This window comes from Chlorocebus sabaeus, chromosome 24, assembly GCF_047675955.1.
Source record: "Chlorocebus sabaeus isolate Y175 chromosome 24, mChlSab1.0.hap1, whole genome shotgun sequence".
NCBI classification, from domain to species: domain Eukaryota; kingdom Metazoa; phylum Chordata; class Mammalia; order Primates; family Cercopithecidae; genus Chlorocebus; species Chlorocebus sabaeus.
The window spans coordinates 51,826,201-51,835,006 of NC_132927.1; the positions used below are offsets into that span (position 1 = coordinate 51,826,201).

General features: G+C 46.3%; 1 pseudogene; it reads right to left on the minus strand.

Annotated features, from left to right (window-relative positions):
- Positions 1 to 4,023: 4,023 nt before the first annotated feature.
- Positions 4,024 to 4,889, minus strand: LOC103229357 (insulin-like growth factor-binding protein 3 receptor pseudogene; annotated as a pseudogene).
- Between the last annotated feature and the right edge of the window lie 3,917 nt (positions 4,890 to 8,806).

Here is an 8,806-nt window from a genome sequence, read left to right on the forward strand (position 1 = left end):
GGTGGAAGGGACAGAGTGAGTGGAAGGGGGGCAAACTCCCTCTATCACACCCTTTTATGAGAGCATTTAATCCCATTCATGAGGGCAGAGCTCTCATGCCTCAATCACCTCCTAAAGGCCACACTTCTTAATACTGTTGCATAGGGGATTAAATTTCAACATGAATTTCGGAGAGGACAAAAACATTCAAACCGGAGCAGTAGACCTTCCAGCCCATTCTATTCCTTCACTTCACATACCCCACAACAAGGTAACCCTCATTTATGATTTAGGGTGCACACTTCTTTACACTTCTTTGTTTTTTCCCCCAATTTTCTACAAATACATCTAGATAGACACACACACACACACACACACACACAAACATGGCATCACACATTTAAAAGAAATAAAGATGAAATCATGTTTTACCTCTTAGTTTGCAAATTACTCATTTCACTTACATTATAAACCTTTTCCCAGGCTATTTGTGTAGATCTAAACCTTTTTAAAAACCAGGGCAACATAGTAAAACTCTGTCTCTATTTTTTAAAAAAAGAAAACCAGGGCTGCTTACATCCTACGGGCACTAACAGTGGTCATTAGGCAGGGTTTGATTGCTAAAGAAGATTCACAGGATTCAAGTTGACAATGCTTACAAAGCTACTGCTTATTGCAGCAAAAGCATTCATTTAATGCAGCAACAGCAGTTAAGTAAGACATCAAGGGATCCAGAGAGGCCAGGTGCAGGCTCCAATTGGTTCACCTCTGGAAGAGCCACGCAAGACATACCTTCTCTCTAGAGTCACCCGTGTGTCACAGAACACCTCAGAACTGGGAGGCCCAAGCTGGAGTTTCCACCAGGGTGTCATATACCCTGCTGCTCATGTAGGCATGTTTCTTGCTGTGTCACCAGTCCCAAAAGCACAGTCCTCCAGGGGTCTCAGCAAGACCAGAAACAAATCATCAGTCTCACTGTTATCAATACACAATGCTGAACGAAGTAAAAATAAAAATAAACACTGCTGATAAGCCCGTACAAACCACGCTGAAATCCCTCAGACTCATGGTTATGAAACAGCACTATTAATCGGTATCTTTAATGCCCTGAACAGGGCTCAGTGCTGTACAGGAATAGCTTTTATTTCGGTAAATCAGTCTATGTCAATTCCAGGCCTGCTGGAATTAACCCTTACAACAACCATGGTTTATATGAACCATCCTGTGTTCAACCATTTCCATAATGATGTATGAGTCAGGGTTCTCCAGAGGAATGGAACCAATAAGAAATGTGTGTGTGTGTGTGTGTGTGTGTGTGTGTGTGTGTGTAGAAGTACTCCATGACTTATAATGGGGTTATGTCATGATAAACCTATCATAAATTGAAAATATCTTAAGTCAAACTTTTGAGTTATATTTTCAATTTACGATGGGTTTATATAGATATAACCCTGCCATAAGTCAAGGAGTGTAATGGATACATATCACTTTTGCAACTTTGTAAAGTAAAAAAATCATAAGTGAGGCCAGGTGTGGTGGCTCACACCTGTAATCCCAGCACTCTGTGAGGCTGAGGCTGGTGAATCACTTGAGGTCAGGAGTTCAAGACCAGCCTGGCCAGTGTGGTGAAACCCTGTCTCTACCAGAAATACAAAAATTAGCTGGGCGTGGTGGTGCATGCCTGTAGTCCCAGCTACTTGGGAGGCTAAGGCAGGAGAACTGCTTGAACCCAGGAGGCAGAGGTTGCAATCAGCCAAGATCACACCACTGCACTCCAGCCTGGGTGACATAGCGAGACTCCGTCTCAAAAAAAAAAAAAAATCATAAGTGGAAATACGTGAATTTGCTTATATATTATGCAGTATATATGTAATATATATTTATATTTAATATATAATTTTTATATTTATATTATATAATATATAAACATATTTATAAACATACTCATATATATACATACGTGCATGTATATATACACATGTATAAAGATGTACATACCTAGAGACTCACTTCCAACGAATAGAATTCAGAAGAAGGGATGGCATATCACTTTCAAGATTCAGTTATAAAAGACCAGCTCCAGTCTCGGGTGCTGTCACTCTCATCTTGGGTCACTCAGTTTGTGGAGAGCCATGTCTCGAGCCGTCCTACAGAGAAGTTTGTGTGGTGAAGAACTGAAACTCCCTGCCAACAGTCATGTAAGTGACCTTGAATGCAGACTCTCCAGCCTCAGTCAAGTCTTCAGAGTCCACAGCCCCTGTCAATTGATTGACTACAGCTTCCTGAGAGACTGTGAGCTGGAACCATCCAGGTAAGTCACTCCTGAATTCCTGACTCTTAGGAATTCTCAAAAAGACTGGAAATAAACATACCAAAATATTAAACCAGGTTATTCCTGTAGGGTGAGATTATGAGGGACTTTCACTTGTTTATTTTGTGTGCATGTTTATTTGTATTTTCTGCTTTTTCTTTTTGAGATGGAGTCTTGCTCTGTCGCCCAGGCTGGAGTGCAGTGGCCGGATCTCAGCTCACTGCAAGCTCCGCCTCCCTGGTTTATGCCATTCTCCTGCCTCAGCCTCCCAAGTAGCTGGGACTACAGGCGCTCGCCACCAAGCCCAGCTAGTTTTTTGTATTTTTTTAGTAGAGACGGGGTTTCACCGTGTTAGCCAGGATGGTCTCGATCTCCTGACCTCGTAATCTGCCCGTCTTGGCCTCCAAAGTGCTGGGATTACAGGCTTGAGCCACCGCGCCCGGCCCCGCTTTTTCTAAGATGAAGCTATGTGGGTGATTTTGTAGCCAGAAAAGATAACCATTACAAAAAATAAAGTTCAAGTGGAAAAACAACCAACCAATATCTCGATGTGTGAGTAGCATGAAGTGGGCACATGGAGAGGAGCCAGCGGAGGAGCGCCTGGCCTGTTCTGGTGGAGGCTGCAAAGCCCTGGAGCGCCAGCGGTCCCCTTTGGGCTTGTTAGTTCCCCTACCCCAGAAAGAACAAACCTGGTCAGCTTCCTGGGGTGACTCATGAGGGGAGAATCCCTATGGTGCTTGATGTGGTCAGATCATTCTCTTGACCTGAGCTTTTCCTCCTTCATGAATGGAAAACACCTGTCTGCTAGGAGCACCTCTTCCTCCTGACTCGCTGCCTCCTCCGTTGCACAGCCACCCACCAGGAACAAATCTTCATTTCAGTGTCTCAGACTCCGCATCCTCTGAGCCACTCGCCCCCTCCAGGACCTGCTTCTTTCCCGTTTCGGTCTGCCAGGCTCTGGGCTGAGCATCCTAGCCAGAGGCTGTGGTTGAGTGTGAGTCCTAGGGTTCAAACCCTCATCTCCCTACCGTTTCCTACGGTACGATTTTGGGCAAGCCACTGGACCACGTAGCCTTAGTTTCTTCATTTGTTAAATGGGATAAAACACTTCATGGCTGATGTCATGCATTTGAAGCAGTTAGAACAATGCATAGCATGCAGTAAGAGGGCTGTAAATGTCACAGGTAGGAAATAAGGAAGACAGGCTCGCTGCCCTCATAGAGCTTACAGCTTAGTGGGGAAAGACAGACGTTGAACGCATAAATACACACCAAAGGAGACAAAAGCGGGTAGCACCCCGTGGCCTGGAAAGCAAGATTTATCAACAACCCTGTCTTCAGATGAAAAAACAGGAAAATCAGCCAGGTGCGGTAGTCACGCCTACAACTCTAGCACTTCGAGAGGCCGAGGCAGGTGGCTTGCTTGAGCCCAAGAGTTTGAGAACAGCCTGGGCAACATAGCGAGACCCTGTCTCCATTTTTTTTAAAAAAAAGAAAAGAGAAAGAGAAAATGCTCCAGGTCACACTCGGATCTCAGTGGCGGAGCTGGAATTCCAACCTGGATTGTGTCACTCCAGGCCCTTGTACTCAAGGCCTCATGGTTTGCAGGAGCCCCAGGAGCCCTAGGCACTCAGCCTTTGTGGGTTGCTTCCTCCTTCACGCGCATCTGTGTGAAGAGACCACCAAACAGGCTTTGTGTGAGCAATAAAGCTTTTTTTTGGTGGGGCGGGGGCAAAAAAGCTTTTTATTTTCCCTCACATTCCAGCTCTTCACTTTTTCTAAGACCTTTTCCAACTCAGAGCAAAGGCCCAAGAAGTTGATTCACACCTGAGAAACAAGTCGGGAACTAGGCTGGTGCCCTCAGAGCCCGGTTCTAGACCAGTGGGACTCCCGGCGCGGGTGGAAGCACGTAGCAGTGACACAACAGAGAAGGCCACAAAAGAGAGGCAGGAAGGAGCCCAAGACCAGCAGCCTGGGGCCACACAAAGCCAACTCCTCTCCTCCGAGGTGAGCAGCTTGGTCAGCACAAGGCCTTCATGGCTCTAGACACTAACGCACTCCTCACCCATTCTAAGGCTCAGGGTAGCATTTCCAGCGCCTTCCTCTGAGCAGGATACGGGTGGCTGGCTGGAGGGTAGGATTCCTGGAACAGCACTAAAATACGGGCAGGTTCCTGCAGTCCTTTCTGTGGTCACCCTGGCTGTGATAAGGACCAGTTGTCCTGCAGAAGATCTTTTCAGTCCCATCTGACTACCCAGGACTGTGGCCTGGAATGTCTGGGTCTTGTTACTGTCTGGACTGTCTCCAAAGTTCAAGGTGGTCAGTAAGCTCATGACGTGAGACCCTCGCCACTTCCCTGTGACTGTCCCATTCCTGGGACACAGGGTCAGCTGGCCAAAAGATCTCAAAAAAGAGACCCAGTCCTGGGGGAGGTCAGGGCTGTTCAGGCCAGTCCTGTGGGTGAGGAGGAAGCTGCCAAGGCCCAGGCCAGAGAGGCCAAGGAGCAGCAGGATCAAAGTGGCACAGACCAGAGGTAGGTGGTGGGCCAGACACAGGTGCAGGTTGTGCCCTGCCTGGCAGTTGCCCATGGGGAGCAGACGGGGCTGAGCCTCCGGAGAGAGCCCCTCCCAGCTGGGCAGAGGCCGGCGCCCCCACAATAAAGCTTTTTAATCACCTGGGTGCAGGCGAGCTGAGTCCGAAAAGAGAATCAGCACAGGGAGATAGGGGTGGGGCAGTTTTACAGGATTTGGGTAGGTAGTGGAAAATTACAGTCAAAGAGGGTTGTTCTCTGGCGGGCAGGGGCGGGGGACACAAGGTGCTCAGTGGGGGAGCTTTTGAGCCAGGATGAGCGAGGAGAAGGAATTTCACAAGGTAGTATCATCAGGTAAGGTAGGAACAGGCCATTTCACTTCTTTTGTGATTCTTCAGTTACTTCAGGCCATCGGGATGTATATGTGCAGGCTTGGGCTCAGAGGCCTGACATCCTCCATTAAAATAATAATAAGAATAATGATATTTTAACTTCAATTCTATTTTATTTTTATTTTTTGAGACGGAGTCTCACTGTCAGCCAGGTTGGAGTGCAGTGGTACGATCCTGGCTCACTGCAACCTCTGCCTCCCAGGTTCAAGCGATTCTCCTGCCTCAGCCTCCGGAGTAGCTGGGATTACAGGCGAGCACCACCACACCCAGCTAATTTTGTATATTTAGTAGAGATGGGGTATCTCCATGTTAGCCAGGCTGATCTCGAACTCCCCACCTCAGATAATCCGCCCGCCTCCATCTTCCAATGTGCCGGGATTACAGGCGTGAGCCACTGCACCCAGCCAATAATGATATTTTTACAACTGCATTGCTATAAAGACAAATCTAATCAGGCTAGGTTGTCTTCATTTTTTCCCTTGTTTTAAAAGAAATTAAAACATTTTTATGGGCTTCTAAAAGTATTTTGGACCCTAACCACTCTGCCTACGGGGCCTAATGAGTGAGTCCACACTGCTTATCACAGGGAGATGAATATGATACCATTCTTGCCCTCCCAGGAGCTTTCAGTACAGTGGAAGAGATATGAGCATGAAACAATTGATTTTAGTAACAATTCTACTTTAGATGTATTGAATGCTTGCTCATCTCATTCAATTCTCTCAATAAGTTAAGAAGTAGTAAATAATGGCCAGGTGCGGTGGCTCACGCTTGTAATTCCAGCACTTTGGGAGGCCAAGGCAGGTAGATCACAAGGTCAGGAGTTCAAGACCAGACTGGCCAACATGGTGAAACCCCGTCTCTACTACAAACACAAAAATTAGCCGGGCATGGTGGCGCATGCCAGTAGTCCTAGCTACTCAGGAGGCTGAGATAGGAGAATTGCTTGAACCCAGGAGGCAGAGGTTGCAGTGAGCCAAGATCATAACACTGTATTCCAGCCTGGGCGACAGAGTGAGACACCATCTCAGGGGAAAAGAAGAAAAAGAATTAGTAAATAATGTGATTTTTCACTTGACAGGCAAGGAAACGGAGGCCCAAAGAGTTTATACTGCTTGCCTGTGGTCCTAAACCTATCAGGGATGGGGCAAAATTTATACCAAGATCTACGTGACCCACAGGCCTGGATTCATGCCCTCCCTGCTGCACTGCCTCCCAGTTGCAGTGTGGGAGGCAGAAGGAAATAACTGTTACAGGCCCAGGTGCAGTGGCTCATGTCTTTAACCCCAGTGCTTTGGGCAGCTAAGGAAGGAGGATCACTTGAGACCAGGAATTTGAGACCAGCCTGGGCAACATAGTGAGACCCCTATCTGTAAAAAAAAATCAAAAAATTAGCGAGGTGTGCTGGTGCATGCCTGTAGTCCCAGCTACTCAGGAGGCTTGAGCCTGGGTGAGCCATGATTGTACCACTGCACTCCGGGCAACATAGTGAGATGCTGTCTCTACGAAAATTTAAAAAAAAAACATTAACCAGGCACAGTGGCGCATGCCTGTGGTTCCAGTTACTTGGGAAGCTGAGGTGGGAGGATCACTTGAGCCAAGGAGGTTGAGGCTGCAGTGAGCTGTGATCACACCACTGCACTCTAGTCTGGGTGACAAGAGTGAGACCCTGTCTCAAAGTTAAAAAAAAAAAAAATATATATATATACATAAAATATATATATATAAAAAACAAAACTTGCCACAATAGAGGTCTGAGAAAGAAGCTCTATATTAGTTCATTCTCACACTGCTGTAAAGATACTGTCTGAGACTGGGTAATTTATAAAGAAAGAGGTTTAACTGACCCACAGTTCCACATGGCTTGGGAGGCCTCAGGAAACTTACAATCATGGCAGAAGGCGAAGGGGAAGCCACACACCTTCTTCACAAGGCAGCAGGAGAGAGAAGCATGAAGGAGGAACTTCCAAACCCTTATAAAACCATCAAATCTCGTGAGAACTCACTCACTATCACAAGAACAGCATGGGGGAAACCGACCCCGTGATCCAATCATCTCTTTCCCTTGACATGTAGGGATCACATTTCGAGAGGAGATTTGGTTGGGACACAAAGCCAAACCATATCATGCTCCAACTTCATGATGAATTCTGATGGGTCAGCGTGAGTGCCTGGGAGTGCCAAGTCTCAAGGAGACCTCACCTCTGAATATTACCTCTCTGCTGAGCACCCAGATGTCCCCCTCTGCTAAAAAGACCTCTTTCCTTTCCTACCCACTCACCCCAACTTGGCTAGGCTTGAGCATGATTGACAGATAGAGGTTAAGAAACACCATCTGAGGCCAGGCGCGGTGGCTCACACCTGTAATCCCAGCACTTTAGGAGGCCGAGGCAGGTGGATCACCTGAGGTCAGGAGTTTGAGACTAGCCTGGCCAACATGGTGAACATGGTGAAACCCTGTCTCTACAAAAAATATAAAATTAGCCGGGCGTGGTGCCACACACCTGTTATCTCTGCTACGTGGGAGGCTGAGGCAGGAGAATTGCTTGAACCCAGGAGGCAGAGGTTGCAGTGAGCCAAGATGGCACCATTACACTCCAACCTGGGCAACAAGAGTGAAACTCCATCTAGAGGAAAGAAAGAAAGAACGAGAGAGAGAGAGGGAGGGAGGGGGGGAGGGAGGGAGGAGAAAGAAAGAGAAAGAAAGAAAGAAAGAAAGAGAGAAAGGAAATAAAGGAGGAAAGAAAGAAAAGAAGGAAGGAAGGGAGAGAAGGGAGGGGAGAAAGAGAGAGAGAAAGAAAGAAAGAAAGAAAGAAAGAAAGAAAGAAAGAAAGAAAGAAAAAGAAAGAAAGAAAAGAAAGAAAGAAGAGAGAAAGAAAGGAAAGAAAGGAGGAAAGAAAGAAAGAAAAGGACAGAAGGAAGGAATGGAGGGGAGAGAGAGAGGGGAAAGGAAAGAAAAAGAAAGAGGAAAGAAAGAGAGAGAGAAAGAAAGAAAGAGAAAAACAAAGGAATGGAGGGGAGAGAGAGAAAGGAAAAGAAAGAAAGAGAGAGAGAAAGGAGAGAAAGACAGAGAGAAAGAGAGAGAAAAAGAGAAAGAAAGAAGGAAAGAAAGAAAGGAAGGCAGGGGAGAGAGAAAGGAAAAGAAAGAGAGAAAGAAAAAGAAAGAAAGAGGAAGGAAGGAAATGGAGGGGGGAGAGAGGAAAGAAAAGAAAAAGAAAGGAAAAGAGGAAAGAAAGAGAAAGAGAGAAAGAGAAAGAAAGGAAAGAAAGAAAGAAAAAGAAAGAAAGGAAGGAATGGAGGGGAGAGAGAGAAAGGAAAAAACAGAAAAAGAAAGAAAAGAAGGAAAGAAAGAAAGAGAAAGAAAGAAAGAAAGAAAGAAAAAAAGAAAGAAAAGACCATCTGAGCTGTGAATGTGACCACAACACATTTAAGAGGGTGGAGACAACCCTCACTGGAATTATCTCATGGGCGCACCTGGGATGGAGAGTAGGTGTGGGTAGGAAGCCTGCCAAACTGCCTATGGGAGCCAGCAATGGTCACCCGAATAGGAGAGAATGCTGCCAATGGACTATATGTGTGGTTTCATATGTGTAAA